The sequence below is a fragment of the Polypterus senegalus genome, chromosome 3 (assembly GCF_016835505.1).
Source record: "Polypterus senegalus isolate Bchr_013 chromosome 3, ASM1683550v1, whole genome shotgun sequence".
Classification (NCBI taxonomy): domain Eukaryota; kingdom Metazoa; phylum Chordata; class Cladistia; order Polypteriformes; family Polypteridae; genus Polypterus; species Polypterus senegalus.
The window spans coordinates 261,328,938-261,343,751 of NC_053156.1; the positions used below are offsets into that span (position 1 = coordinate 261,328,938).

The 14,814-nt window shown below is 36.7% G+C and overlaps 1 protein-coding gene across 2 annotated transcripts in view; it reads left to right on the forward strand.

Moving 5' to 3' along the window:
- Positions 1-221: 221 nt before the first annotated feature.
- Positions 222-14,814, forward strand: part of dnajc5ga (DnaJ (Hsp40) homolog, subfamily C, member 5 gamma a) — a 60,257-nt gene continuing 45,664 nt past the window's right edge. Inside the window, exon 1 of one of the 2 annotated variants that reach the window (XM_039749003.1) lies at positions 222-454. The gene's annotated coding sequence lies outside the window, so the exon portion shown is untranslated. The remainder of the gene's footprint in view (positions 455-14,814) is intronic. The other variant, XM_039749004.1, reaches the window with a different exon arrangement.

Consider the following 14,814-nt stretch of genomic DNA (forward strand, 5'->3'; position numbering starts at 1 on the left):
TTTACATATTTTTAAACTTTCCAGTTTCTAAAAATCAAATATCCGATTTGGAAGTGTACTTTTTACTCTGATTTTAAATTCTCTTCATGACTCGCCCGCTACCCGCTGATATTGATTGAAGCGCGCAAGCAGCGACTAGCTTTTGCGCATGCGTTTCTATACCAGGCCACCAACCGTCTTAACTCCCCGCCCTCTGAACGCCTCACGTGCCTACGGTGTGCGGCTCGGTCCATTCTTCCTTAGTTCGTTTGACTTTTCGTCTCATGCGTTCTGCTTCCTGCTTTGCCCTGTGTCCGACCAGTGCGTATGCTTACGCGTGTCTCTGCCTTTCTGACACCGGCTTGAAGGCAGGGTAGTATCCATTCCCACGTCTGAAGATTTCTGGAATATTGATTCGCGGTTCCTCTATGATCTTCCAAGGCGCATTATCGGACCGACTCGTTTGTACTAATAGGTAAGTAAAAAGCACCTCGGTGAGGTGGGAGTCTGAGATCTAAAATGCCTGGAGCCCCTAATTGGACAGATTTGTTGGACATTAAAGAGGGAAATAACATAAGTAATTTGAATAAAGGGGATAGATTGAATATTTAGCGTGTATTATGACAGTGTCGGAGTTCCGGGGGCCCAGGGAAGTCGTCCGTGGTCACCTGAAGCCCTTACATTGTTACTAGGAAATCCGGTTTAGTTCCAGGGGCTGAACTCTACTGTGGTGTGGTGACACTGCTGCGTGAATTCCAAATAATGACAGTACTAATAGTAACTTAATGAAGACAACTTAATTACATCCCCACTGGGAGCTCGTGGCAAGGCGGCTATGTGAGCTACCATTAACGACAGCTAATTGCCGTTAATGCTGTATGAGACTTGATCGTGTAGCTCCAGACGCGGTTGTTGACACAGTCAAAAGAAGCAGCGAGCTTTCAGTTCATTTCTTTTAAGGTTTTGGTGTGAAAAAGATTCGTAGCTAATCCAGTGCCCCGTGTAAAGATGTGCAGTCTTCTTCGGACGTTCTTTTCAGGATGGTTAAAATCAGTTTGTGCTTCGTCTCCTTTCACACCTGGCGAAACTGGACAGTGATCAAGTTAATTATTAAATAATTACATTTTATTAAACAACATTGATTACACAACTGGATATTATATAGTGCGAGGCTGAAGTAAGTATAGTTTGAAGATTGTTCCTAGGTGTGTCAGTGACATCAACAAGCGACAGGAATGCGTAATTGACATTCCTTCTTAGTACTGTAGATTAGCAGGGGAAGGTTGAGTAAGGATAGGCGGTCACTTGTGATTACAGGAGATAATCGTTTACAGACACCTAGACGGTCTAGCAGCCTTCTTTAATTTCTTTTTATTCTTTTGAAATTTTGAAACAATACTTTGTCATATTAAAGAATTTACACATAAACCCGTGTCTATTAATGTATTATATGCTTTGAACATTTAACATAACTAATTACTAGGCAGTTTCTTTTTGTTTTCTCTCCATGTTTCATGGAACACCGAACAATCCTTTTTGCTGACATTCTGTTCGATATAGGCTAGCATGTAGTTAAAGTGAGGTTATTATACTTGAAGCAATTATAAGTGAGAAGAGGGTTCAAGGTTCACGTGGTTATGGCTTTATTACATGATAATGTCATCTGTGGATGCAACTTGAGGTGTTTCCTAAACATTTCCATTTTTGTTAAACCCAAGGTGTTTTATTAAGTCATGTTTAAACAAGGATGCATTTCAAAAATTTTAGAACTATTGTCTAACATCCAGGACATCTATATTACTGCGATGTCAGGCAAAGATGAAGAAAATAATCAGAGATGCCAGACATCCCAGAAGTGGCCTCTTCTCTCTGCTGTGGTTAGGGAAACAATACTGCTGCCTAAAGACAGTTCAGAGAACCTGAGAAGAAGTTCCTTTCTACAGTCAATACACATCCTAACTGGGGACAATGTGTAGAGCTACCTGATGCCCTATTGTTTATAAATCATTTTGTTAATATGATGCACATTACTGATGACATTGTTCATATTGGTTTTTATTGATAATTATAGAGTCATAACCTCTTCAACGTTCTAAATTCCCCTTGGGAACATATGAAGTACAGCTACATATTTATTGTTTATTTTTTGTATTTTTCAAATGCAGTCTTGGAGTTTATCAGCTAAGCATTTTACTCTTTACTGTACTGTGTGTATAACAGTATGTAACAAAGTTTGATTTGCAGTTTTTTCATAATAACCTCTTCACTTAGGCATATGCACCTACACACGGTATATGCCTAACTCTTTGCTACTTGTTTTTTTTTTATATATAATTTGTTGAAAAATAAGTATGGTGGTGTTGAAGAAAATGATTTCCAGAATGGTTTGTACAGGTCTGTTAAGGTGACTATCTTTGCTGATTTGCTGAAAATCAATGATGCATATAATTAAGTGGCGTTCATCAGCTAAGATCATTACCAGTTTCTTCCTTATTGACCTCTGGCACACATCTTTTAAGTCATTCACATCAATTCCAATAATTCTTGTCCTCCTGTTAGGAAACCTGCTGAAGAACTTGATTTTGTCAAGCTACTTTATCAAGCAATAGAACTGAAAGTGATGATACCCTGGGTTACAATGTAAGAAAAGGCCAGCATGAAGTGCAGACTTAATGTAGAATAGATTTTTTCATTACTCTTCCAGTATACTGAAGATTATTATTTACTTGAGTTTCTAAATATTTATATATTCATCACCATTTGTGTTACCCCGTGACTAATAGAGTTACACACACTTGTCTGAGAGAAATAGTCTTTGCACCAATTTATTATAAACAGTCCATTTGGATGATGTGTTCAGAAATGTCCTCTGTTAAAACTCTCAACTTGCCTCACATATGTGTGCATGTGTGTAGATGATCTAGTCTTCCTAAACGTGTTAAAAAATGTATGTATTCTGTAGAGATATTGTGAGGTTTAGGGTACAGTCCTGCTTGATACCTTTTGTATTTTCCCCTTTACCATAACTGTAACTTTATGGCATTTGCATTAATCCAATCAGGGTTTTTCCCATTACAGTACAGTATATAATAAACATATTGTAGCACAGTGATTAGTAATAATACCATACATGTCCTGAGTACACAGTCAAAATGCTAGCCAAATGCTGCCTGTATGGAGTTCTCCCTCTGTCTGTGTAAGTTTTCTTCGTACATTCAAAGAGAATGCAGATTGTGTTCATGAGAGATTTTCGGTTAGCTTAGAGTGAGTAATTGTTGGTGAGTTTTTCCCTGCCTTGTGTTTTATCCAAGGCTGTTTTCCTTCTTATGCTTACTGGAACTTTGATAGGTAGAACTTTATTTAATTGAATAAATACATATTGGTAGATAAATAAGTGAAAATATATTCGCTTCACTTGCCCACCCCCGGGTTTGGTTTACTGGATATACAATTTAAAGAGATTCTTATTTTCATGGGAATTGTTACATATGCATTATTTTCACTTTTACTTTAAAACTTTTGTAAAAACAATACTTGTCCTTTATTTCCGGCCCCGGGCATGGTTAAATCTAAATTGTCTTCCGAGAAGATCACTTCTCGTCTCCCTAGTCTCCCTCCCAAGATTTTTTTTTGTTATATATATATAATATAGTGAAAGGCGCTATATAAGCGCCCGACCCAACACAGACTGACAACGGAGGTACAGGTAAAAATAAAAACAAAAGATTTATTTTCTTCCATTGAGGGAGTCGCGTCTTCAACATGTTCCTCAGCTACAGCACAGTCCCACAAAGCACAACACAAAACAAATCAAAAATGTTCTTCTTTCTCCACTCCTCCCAGGCAGCTTCATCCTTCTCCTCCCGACTCTGGCACCTTATGGAGTAAGGCAGCTCCTTTTTATAGGGTACCTGGATGGACTCCAGGTGCCTGACAAGCTTCTTCTGGCCACACTTCTGGGTGTGGCGGAAGCATGACCAAATAAGGCCCTAGAAAGGTCCATGCGTCCCCTAGCGGTGACCACGGGTTCCAAAAGTCCCCATGCTTGTAACCCGTGGTTCATCAAAACACACACACACACACACACACTATGGTCTAAACCACACCAGAATAATTAAAATCAGGAAAATTAAAAAGAAAGGAAACTTCTGCCTAGGCAGTCACAATCCCAGTCAGGCATTATGCAGGTTTATTGCTTTTGCCTTGACACGCTTTTGCTGAATAATTTGTTGGCTGAAAGACCTCAGTGTTGGTGTGTCAGGGCGAGGATGTGCAGTATTGTTCATAATAGCACTCAGTTTTGTTTTAATTCTCTCCTTTGCTGTGACCTCCAGGGATTCCAGTGTGAGTCCTATATCTGAGCTGATGGTTTAATTAGCTTTTTGATTTGGTGCTTCTCTCTTGAAGTGATGTTACCAGTCCAGCACACCACAATGTAGAAAATTGCTCAGGCCATCACAGAGTTGTAGAAGATGTGAAGGATGTCACTTCCCACATTAAAGGAATGCAGTCTCCTAAAGAAAAAGAGTCTGCTCTGCCCTTTCTTTTATAGATAATGGATGGTAAATATATTCCTTTTCACATTTTTTCACAGACAGGTAAGCTGATGGCCATTCCCCATCAGTCAAATTTTACTGAAGTACTTAGTTGTGATTTATTATAATTATAATAACTTTTATTTACTGAATCGGAACAGCACATACTAAAATCTAATAGTGTTCTCGTGATTTCTGAGATGTCAGTGGGATTAAAAAAAAAAAAAAAAAACTTGATTAATGTATCTCCCATTTACTTGAAAGTAACTTTTTGGTCTTGCTAGTATAAATGTCTCCCACCTTTCCCCTTATCCACCTTGTTTCACTTGCTATTTTAATGTAAAGAACAAAATGTAATAACAAAACGTGATTCAACTAAGAAAATACAGCAATATACTGTATCCTGAATACAACCCAGGAAATGTAAGACTCAACTACAGTTTGACTGAGAAAGCTATGTAGCAAAAGTGTCCCATGTATAGTGGTTCTTCATAGAGAATAAAACAGAATGGCTTAGCATAGGTCCCGTGTTTACTTGTTTGTAAGCTGTACAGACCGAATCTGTGCATCCTTTCTGTTAAATGAATGCATATTGAACATGTTGTTTGGAAAGTTGCCCTTTTATAGACCTTGACATCTGTCAGTCATTAATTTTTGCCAGCAGTAATTTTGTTTAAAGTTGGGCTGATTCATGTCTAGTACTCTTTCTTGTCTTGGCTGTTCACTTGATGCATGTTTATAAGTGCTTTCTTTTTGTATTGTTTTGGCTGCCCTCCTGGCTTTTTTCTTTCCCGGCCTTGATTTTAGTGGAAGTATTATTATTGTATAATTTAGTAGTACATGCTTATACAAGATTGTCTGTTTAAAGAGTCCAGTTCAGTTTTTATTTTTTAAATCTAAAAATTTGCTTTGGATATTACAAGGTTCATCTCGCCTTTCCAGATATACTTTGTTATAATGTGTTGCTTCCCTGGCATCGTCCTTTCATTTAGCTGACACTATTAATAAAAGTGACCCGGAGATTGCAGAGAATAAATATATAGGCAATTCATATGTATTCAAAGTAACACATATAGTAACCAAAAGTATCAGGTAATATAAGAGTTAAATATTAAAGCTTCATTCCTGTATTTTTTTATTCTACTGAGTAGTCTAGGAAAAATACATCATTTACCAGCCAAAGGTTAGGAATGTGAGAGGTGATTGAGTGAAGTGATGGTCACTTGTTGGCCAGATGGCAGATTTGTCTCTCGATTCAACATAACAGGGGCAGGTGATGGACAGAAAATAATTATGTCCATTAAGCAAGGGAAGATATTGGTGATGTAAGCAGACAAATGGGGAATGGAGGAATTGTGTATTAAGAGTCAGATAATAATGAAAAATGTGCCAAGTGAGGTCATACTGTGATAAGAATTGTACCAAATACGAGGTCCAGCTGAACGAGTGCGGCTCACTTCACTGAACTAAAGCAGCTTCGTGCTCTATGCAATAAAGTGCTCCTCCAGAAATGCTGAGTGATTTCTTTGAGGTGAGAACAAGTTTTCTCAACGACAAGATACAGAGTATAGCTGTTTTAACATTTGTATAGTTTGAGTACTGGCACTTATTCTGAGTCACATTGTCATCCAGTGGTTAGCATTGTGAGCACTAACCTTAACGTTTTACAGTTCAAAATGTTATCCACTAAGCAAACTCACGTCTACATTTCAAATCTTACTGACTTTCACATCCCATCCATGATATAATCGCAGGCATTCAAAGAAGGCAGGACGGAGAAAAGAGACAAAAAGCACTGTATAGCTTTAATTAAGCACATTTTATGCCATGTGAAAAATTTAAATCTGGACTAAGAGACTTGTAGATAGCGATTGAAAAATGGAACGTATTGATAATGGAAGTTTTGCCAAAATGTACATAATTCACAGAACATTTCCAAAACCACTGAATTCAATTCAGTGTTATAGGAGACCAGAGTGAGCCCCCACAGCACTATGTCAGGAAACATCCTTGGAGGGCATACTCTTTCTCACACATGAGCCAATTTGAAATTTTCATTTTAATTAATGCAACCTATATGTCTTTAGGGGTGTCAAAGGAAAACCCATGCAGTCATATACGAAAGGTGCAAACTACATATAGACATGTGTTTGGGCAAGGAATTGGAATTTAGAACACTCATGAGGCGACTGAGCTACGAGCTGTAAACCCATGTTGTATTCTACAAAAAAATTGCAGATCAAGAAGTATTTGAATGTTAACAAGCATTGGGAAAAATCAGTATTTATGAAGTTTTTTTTCCCCAAAGAGAAGTTTTGTAATTTTATTAAACTCTTTGTATTTTTGATAATTTCCAAGTAATTTCAATTTCACTGTTTACTTAGTGAATATTTGCTCAAAAATCATTTGAAATGAAAAATGCATGTTGATGAACATCCTCATTTTGCATTTTTAGCTTCTGTTTTTATTAAAATGTCAAATCATTTTTGCTGTATGGCTTATTTGCTGGATTTAATGGATCATTTCTGACTATCATTGATTATTTTTTGGCCTAGCAGGCTTATTGCTCTGTTCAAGTTAGTGGGATACATGGAGAAGTAACTCCTGGAGTGGGGCTGATTGAATCTAGAGTAAGACTTCATCTTGTGATTTGCCAGTTCAATAGTTATGGAGCATTTAGATTCACAATTATAAAACTAGGGGGCTTCGCTCGCCAACCCCCATGTTTGGTTTTCCGGATACACATTTTTAAGATTTTTTTTTTCTTTGGTTTGTTGCTATTTCATTAGTTTCACTTTTGTTTCAGAACTTCTGTAAAAACAATATTTGGAATCTTTCGAGTCCGAATATGCTGAATTTTTTTAATGAGGTCAGTGAAACATGTGTTTAATGACTTTGTACCATATTCAGAATAGGTTTCTCTGTTTGGAATTTCAGCACAGATAAAATTATCTACATCATCAGCAGTTAATAATTTTTTTTTCCAAAGTAACCAATAAATGCATGTGAGGTAAACTCCGTTTTTGAAATTCTCTGACTTAAACTTCAAAGCATAACATATCACCAATGTCCATATATTCGATCTCTATTCGCCTTTCGTTATTTCTCTGAGTAATAATTTCTCTTTTTTTGCGCTAATGCGATGTTTACTTTCTTTAGTTTGACACTGTCGTTTTTTTCTGCTTTCATATTCTGTATTTTGCTCTGCATGTTTTGCGCCTACGTTTTTTTTTTTTAGTCTTTTGTGTTCCAGTTTTCATTATCTCTCACCTGTTCTGCATGTGTTTGGCCCCCTTGTTTTTTAACCTCTTTGTGACGTTTTACTTTTATTTCTCACCTCGCTTTGTCCTGCTTTATTTTTCCAATGACACCTGGTCTGTGGTGATTATTTTCCCTTTTTTGAGTAATAATTTCCATTTGTTTGCGCTACTGTGATCTTTATTTTATACTTTCTAATTTTCCTACTTTCATATTCTTTAACTTTCTCCACATGTGTATCGTGACTTTTTTTTTTTGTTTTTTGAGCCTTTCGAATTCCACTGCTTTCATAATCTCTAACCTGCTCTGCATGTGTATAGCGCCAAACGTTTGTGAACATGTTTATGAAGTTCTACTTTGTCTTTTACTCTCTGTCTTTTAATTCTGAGCCAGATTGGATGTGCTTTTTTTCAGTTCCACTTGTTCCAGGCTGATAATTACTTTCCTTATTTTCTGAATTTGCACCTAGATTCTTCTTTGTCTTTTTTTCTCTTCAACACTTTTGAGTCTCTTTTCTCCGCGCTACTTTCTTCTTCGCTTAGTCGTCTATGTCTCATTTATAATGCATTGTCCTTATACGCTTTATATGTGCTGAGAGCCCTGGATCTGTGTGTTCAAAGCCTCCTTTACACGACTGAGTGTTTTGCCTTCTCTGGGCTTATCTGATATTGATTGTAAGTAGGGCATGTCTTGCAAGAATTTCATGTTCCACGTCATCGCGAGACGGTTCTGGGTCAATCTCTTGGCACAAAGTCTCATGTTTAAGGTCCCTGCAAGACGCTCCGTGACCAGTCTCTTTCATCTCACAGTTTCTTTTAAGCGTCTTCCGTGATTTTCACATGAAGATCATGTCTCGACGTCCTAGTGTTTCTCTCCAGGATTTTTTTTTTATAATAGAGAGATTGTTGGAAGGAAACTGAAATTTAGGTTTTGGTACTGAAACTAGCTTTCGCACCACAATATCCATACTGAAATGATGCCAACACAAATAATGGATTCCAACCCCACCTTTTTGGCTGCCAGCTGTTTTGTCCCCACCACATGCACTTTCCCACACACACACATGCACACACCTCATGGCAGATAATGGGGGGTGATTGGGGTTTTGTCCCTCTGAGTTTTGGAGTCATTAAGGAGTCCTTAATCACGTCTGGGGGTTCCAATGCCAGGTGCCAATACATAATCATTACCTGCCGGTACTAAATTTAGCTTCATACTGGTATAGTTCCATTCGAAAAAATGGAGTAGTTCAGTAATTTCTTTAGTTCATGTATTCTGCACAATACTATTATATACACCTTGTGCTGCACTAGCATCCTCTTAATTGTAGGATCAGGCATTGTGCCTGTTCCTAACAGAATGATCTCTCGTTTGTAGCATTCCTGAAAATAAGAAATTGAAAAGATGTACAGGTTATTAGGTCTTCTATAGTAGACCGATGATATTTAAAATGTATACCAGTTGTCACAGCAAGGTTTGGGGTAGTCACCCGTATATTTGATATGCTGGCTGCAAAGTCGCAAAATGTTATACAGCACTGATGTGCACAAAACCGAGTCCAAAACAGAACTGAGGGAATAAGGAAAAGGTGGAGGCTTTTAAAGGGGAAGACAGGAAGTGAAGTCAGAGGGGTTGGGCTCATAAGGTTCTTCAGTCATAGGCTCAAACCCGGACATGACATCAAAGGGGCCGGAGCCACCAAGGTCTTCCTCCATAGGCTTGGACCCAGAAGTGACATCGACAGGGCCAGGTGGAATCTTTCGTGGATGGTCTGCAGGAAAGCAAGAAAAAAAGTCAGTGCACTCTGCCACATCCCGATCTGACTCGGAATTGCCCTTATTCAAGTCCTCTTTAGCTGCCATGCACATGTGTGTGACACATTTAAATAGTCTTTTTTTTTTTTTTCTGTCTAAACAAACCACATTGTTTTATATAGTGATCTTCTACACTACGCAGTAGTACTGGGCGATATGACGATATGTATTGTGGGGACGATAGAAAACTGTTTGCACTTTTATTCATGGCTAATGCCTTAAACAGTGTTATGTTCAACTCTGATATTTACTTTTGATACTTTATTTTGGTTTGCAAACTTTGCACTACAAGGTTGAAAAATGTTTTGTGTTTATTTTTTATAATTGAGTGCTTTTCTGCTCAGAAACTTGAAATGGTTGTGCACTTTAACTTTTTTTTTTAAATAAAGTTTATTTTGATAATACTATTTAAATAACTATGATATGGATAAAAAAATGTGAAGGCTACTGTAGCTCTACCTCCACCACATCTGTTGTCAGTTGATACATTTATATTGCTAAACTAAAATGTATTTTTCTCATTTGTGACAGTTCAGTTAAATGTCACTTCAAAATAACGTTGCAAAAAAAAGTATGCAATGATATTTTTGTCAAACTTTTCAGAGAATAACTGAAAACGTACTTTATTGTGGGTGGTATATCGTGATATATATCGTTATTGTGATATAAAATAATCCATATCGTGATATATGATTTTTCCATATCGCCCAGCACTACTACGCAGTGTACTGTCTTGGGTTGGAGCTTGCCATGATACTAAGCTTCAGCTCTCATGACCTTGATCCAGTTCTAGTGAACAACAGTACGTAATTTTAGATGTTTATTATAGAAAAAGAGGCGATTACCATTTCATATATTGTAGTAAGGATAAAGTAAGATAAACTCATAATCGTGCCTGTTTTTGTGTGGTCAGGAGGTTGGTAGCAAACCAGTGGCAGTGTTTGTGCAAGTGTATGTTGTCTTATAGAGAAGATCTTGCCTAAGTCTAGCATTGTGATATTAGCTTTGCTCTTGATGTGCTCTCTAAGGAATTTTTTATTAGTCCTGGAAGAATATTTCCAGCATTGTTATGAATGGTGAAAATACAAACTTGCTAAGTATATATGCACAAAAATAGACATCTGTGAAGATGGCAACAGGCATTAATATTTGTGTAATTAAACAGAACTTTTACAGTGCAAGGTAGCAAAATTATTATGAATGATTACATAATTCTACAGTGAAAGCAGTGTCACCCAGTTAAGTTAACTGAAATAACCGCCTTAATGTTTAATGTAAATAGAATTAGACACAGCTCCGCATGCCAAAGGCAAATTTATCAGCATGGGATGCCAAGGTAATGTCTTTAGAACACCAATACATTCATAGTAAATAATACAGTATCAGTCTTGTAAAATTAGTGTGTTTTTTTTTTTTTTTGAAAGGTAGCTTATATTGTCTGTTTTCAGCTCCGTCCTAACTCAGTCTTTTATTATGATAATTTAGACCTCCTGTGGGTGGTCTTTACAATTAATAGGCAGTCAGATGACTAACTACATCCAGTACAATTGTGTTCATGGTTTTATCTAACGCTTGATGTACTTATTTGTGTGCTGCAGATGCATTCTTCCTTGAGTAACACAAAGTCAAAATAGTATGAGTGTTATTTTTGTGTCGTTATAGAAGGGGATAAAAATCCACTAGTTTTAATGTAACTGGCTCAAAGTATGTAACATTTTTTTTCTAGCATTGCTGTGACTAAGTGGAATAATACAGTACTTCCATTCGAACAGATAAAAATAGTTTGTCTGTCTGTTGCAGTTTGTGATTTTTCATTGGGTTTAACAATGGAAATGACTTGATAGCTGACAGCATTTAATTTAGCCTCATTTCAGGCTAGCTTCTGTTGTAGAACATGTTTGCACCAGCACAGCTGCTTCCATAGACCTCCCTTGAGAATTTGCCAGTTATCTTAGTCTAGACTTTGTTACATTTAAAGTAAGATTTAGGTGATGATATGAATAACAGGAGTATTTCTGGAATGGTTTTCATAATGGAATGCTTATTAAAGGTCACTCAGCAATGTTTGTGCTTTGTAAAAATGTTATTATTTCTATTTCTAGCATAGATTTTAGCCTTTTTTCTTTTTTTTATTTTGTTATTGTCTATAAATCATAACTAAGCATTAAGAAACTGATGTAAAAATGTTTACAGTCTTGCACTGTAAATTGTTTAGTCGTAGTTATTTTTGTATTTGAAGTGTTAATTGTTACATCATTTCAGAATAAGCAATGTGCCTTTACACTGATGTTTAGTAGAAAGCAATATATTTCAAGTGGAAAACAATAGTATTTTTTCCTAAATATCCGAGTCCAAATATTAATATTGCGGTATTGTAAAAAGAAAACTTGCAGACCAGTGTCAATTAAGTTTTTTTTTTGGCAATTCCTGATCAGTCTATATCAAATACATTTATTTTTTGAACAATAGAAAGCTATGGTTCCCTTTAATCCTGAATTGAATTAAAGGAATACTTCACCCAAAAATATTTTTTATATGTTGCTTATTCCATGTATTTTGTGATAATTAAGGAGAAAATGTTTTAGTTTCATGCTTTCATGTAGAACAAAGATAAAAACTTGTATGATATTATGGTTAATGATAATCTACCTTACACCCTCATTCATTGGTCAAAAGACCTGTCTTCAATTCAAAAAATCAGTCCCATTTGACTTGTTTATCCTGTTTATGATGTACACTAATTTTTTCAGAAGCATTTATTGGGGCTTGAAATTCCGTGCAGGATTGCAGGTATCCCACACAAATTAAGCAATTCCTGCAAATTCTTATTTTTGAGGTGCAAATTTCCTGCACATATTTGTTTATTTATATTTTTATTTTCTTTGCCCCTCCTCGCTTCGCTCGCCAACCCCCACCCCCCGGCCTGTGCTATATGCCAACCACTTTGCATCTCTGATGCTCGAGATGCACTCAATCCTCCAAAACCCCCTCTTAAACAGTGATACAATGGGAAACAAATACAGTTTTTTTTTTTTCTTCATTTTTTAAAATCTCCTCTTTGCTCGATAAGCTGCTGGCTCTCTGCTGCTGCCCTGCCACGTGATCTGCATTTCATGTGGCGCTTTAAACATTTAAAAGCCTGTACAGCAGCTGTCCTTTTGTCTCATTGCCTTGTCTGTCTTCTCCCCCAGACATCCTCTGCTCCTGCGGGGGGTGGGGGGTGGTCCCGCTCCCAAGGCACGCCCCTTTGAAGAAGAAGATTTTCTATTCTTTTAATTGAGAGACTCAATTCTCTCCTGAAAGAGACTTATATTTTTTTGAAATGTTTGAATAATGTTTCTGTCTCTAAAATCTCCTGTGTATCTGTGCAACTCTGTGACCCAAGCGTGACCGCATATATGGATTTCACTTTCACCAAACAAAAAATCTTTTAATTCTCATAGATAAACCTTCATTATGAAGAAACAGTACTTTTCCCTGATGTGAACACGAATTAGACGATCTACAAGTCTCCGACTTAAAATATAAATCTGAACAATATATTCAGTCTCTTTTTACTGTTCCATTATTTCACCGAGTAATAATTTCTGTTTATTTGTGCTAATGCGATCTTTACTATCATTTTTTTGAGACTTTCGAATTTTCGTACTTGCATTATCTCTAATCTGCCCTGCATGTGTATCGCGCCAACGTTTTTTGAATTTTTGATGACGTTCTACTTTGTCATCTACTCTTTGTCTTTTATTTCCAGCCCCAGTCGTGGTTAAATCTCTTGGCACAAAGTCTTGTCTTGCAGGACGTGAAAGTGTCTTTCTGAGAAAGTCATATCTCGTCTCTCCTCCCAAATTTTTTTATTATAAAAGAGAGATTTTTATAAAAGAGAGATTTTTAAAAAGTAGTATCTTTTTAAAACTACTGTCTTTTAATTATGCCTAATTTGTAATGTATGATTTAATATATTTTTTCATTGTATATTTTTTTTAAGCTCAGATGCATATACAGTAGTAGGATGCTAGCTTACATGTTGCAGAGCTGTTGAATTTGGCTGCACATTATTCTTTGTTAAAACTGTGATTTAGAAGAAACTCGACTAAACTTTGTTAAATTAAAGGCTAAAAACAGGTTGAAGTACATTCCTTTGCTAAAATCCAAAGAAAAATTCCAGAAATTGACTTGGACTGTTTCCTGAATTCATATTCAGTTTTGCTCCTTTTTATCTGAACCATTTGCAGCCAGTTATTTATTGAGATGTGTGATTGTCATTTCTTTACAATATTTATGGAGGGCTGACTGCCTTTAAACCTTAACCTGAAAAGTAAATTCAGTGACGGATACAAACAAGTAAGAAAGAAAGCTAATGGACAAAAATGCGGTAAGAGAGCTGCAGAGAGTACCATAACACTCTTTTTGGTTGGAATAATAATTGAGAAGTATTATTATGGACTACAGCAACAAAACAATCATTCGAAGGGCCTACTGGACAACAAATCATGCCTGAAAAAAATTTTAGAGCTTACATCTCAGGTAATTGGATTTTGCAAAAAAAGTAAGCCTGCTGTGTTTGTATTTTTAATTTATTAAATTAAATAAATAGATGGTTGCCTTTGCTGAAGTAGCCCTAGACATGGAAGCTAATTTCTCAAGCATGTGTACTGCATGTATATCATTTAGGACTATGTGGATCATGTATGCTAACTGTATAGCCTTTGTAGTCAGCAGCACCCCTTACCATTAAATTGTTTCTACAGTCCTGCTGTAATAATTTTCAGGAAATTCAACACTAGATATATGCACAGCTAAGGCAGCCACCTACCTCTAAACAGAAGGACATTTTAGCAGAAAAGTAAGAACTTTTTAGGACATCTTTCTCTATGGTTAAAGAATTGACCTTTATTTTCTCTTATGGTGCTTTAAGAGTTTATGGTAATCTCAAAGAAAATGGGTTATGTTCCCTGGTAAACTAATAATAGTCTCAGTCATTGCCAGACATGCTTATTCCAATTTAGAGGAGAAGAGAGCAAGAGCCTATCCTGGCAGCACTGGGCACAATGCAGGCAAAGGGCATGGACAGGGTACAAGTTTATCACAGGATCCACTGACACATGAACCTTGACCATTTAACCAAACCTGCATGGCTTTGAAAATGTAGGAGGATAACTGGAGTACCCAGAAGAACAGCTTAGAGACACATGGAGCATGTGCAGACTCCATGCAGGCAATCGGGTACT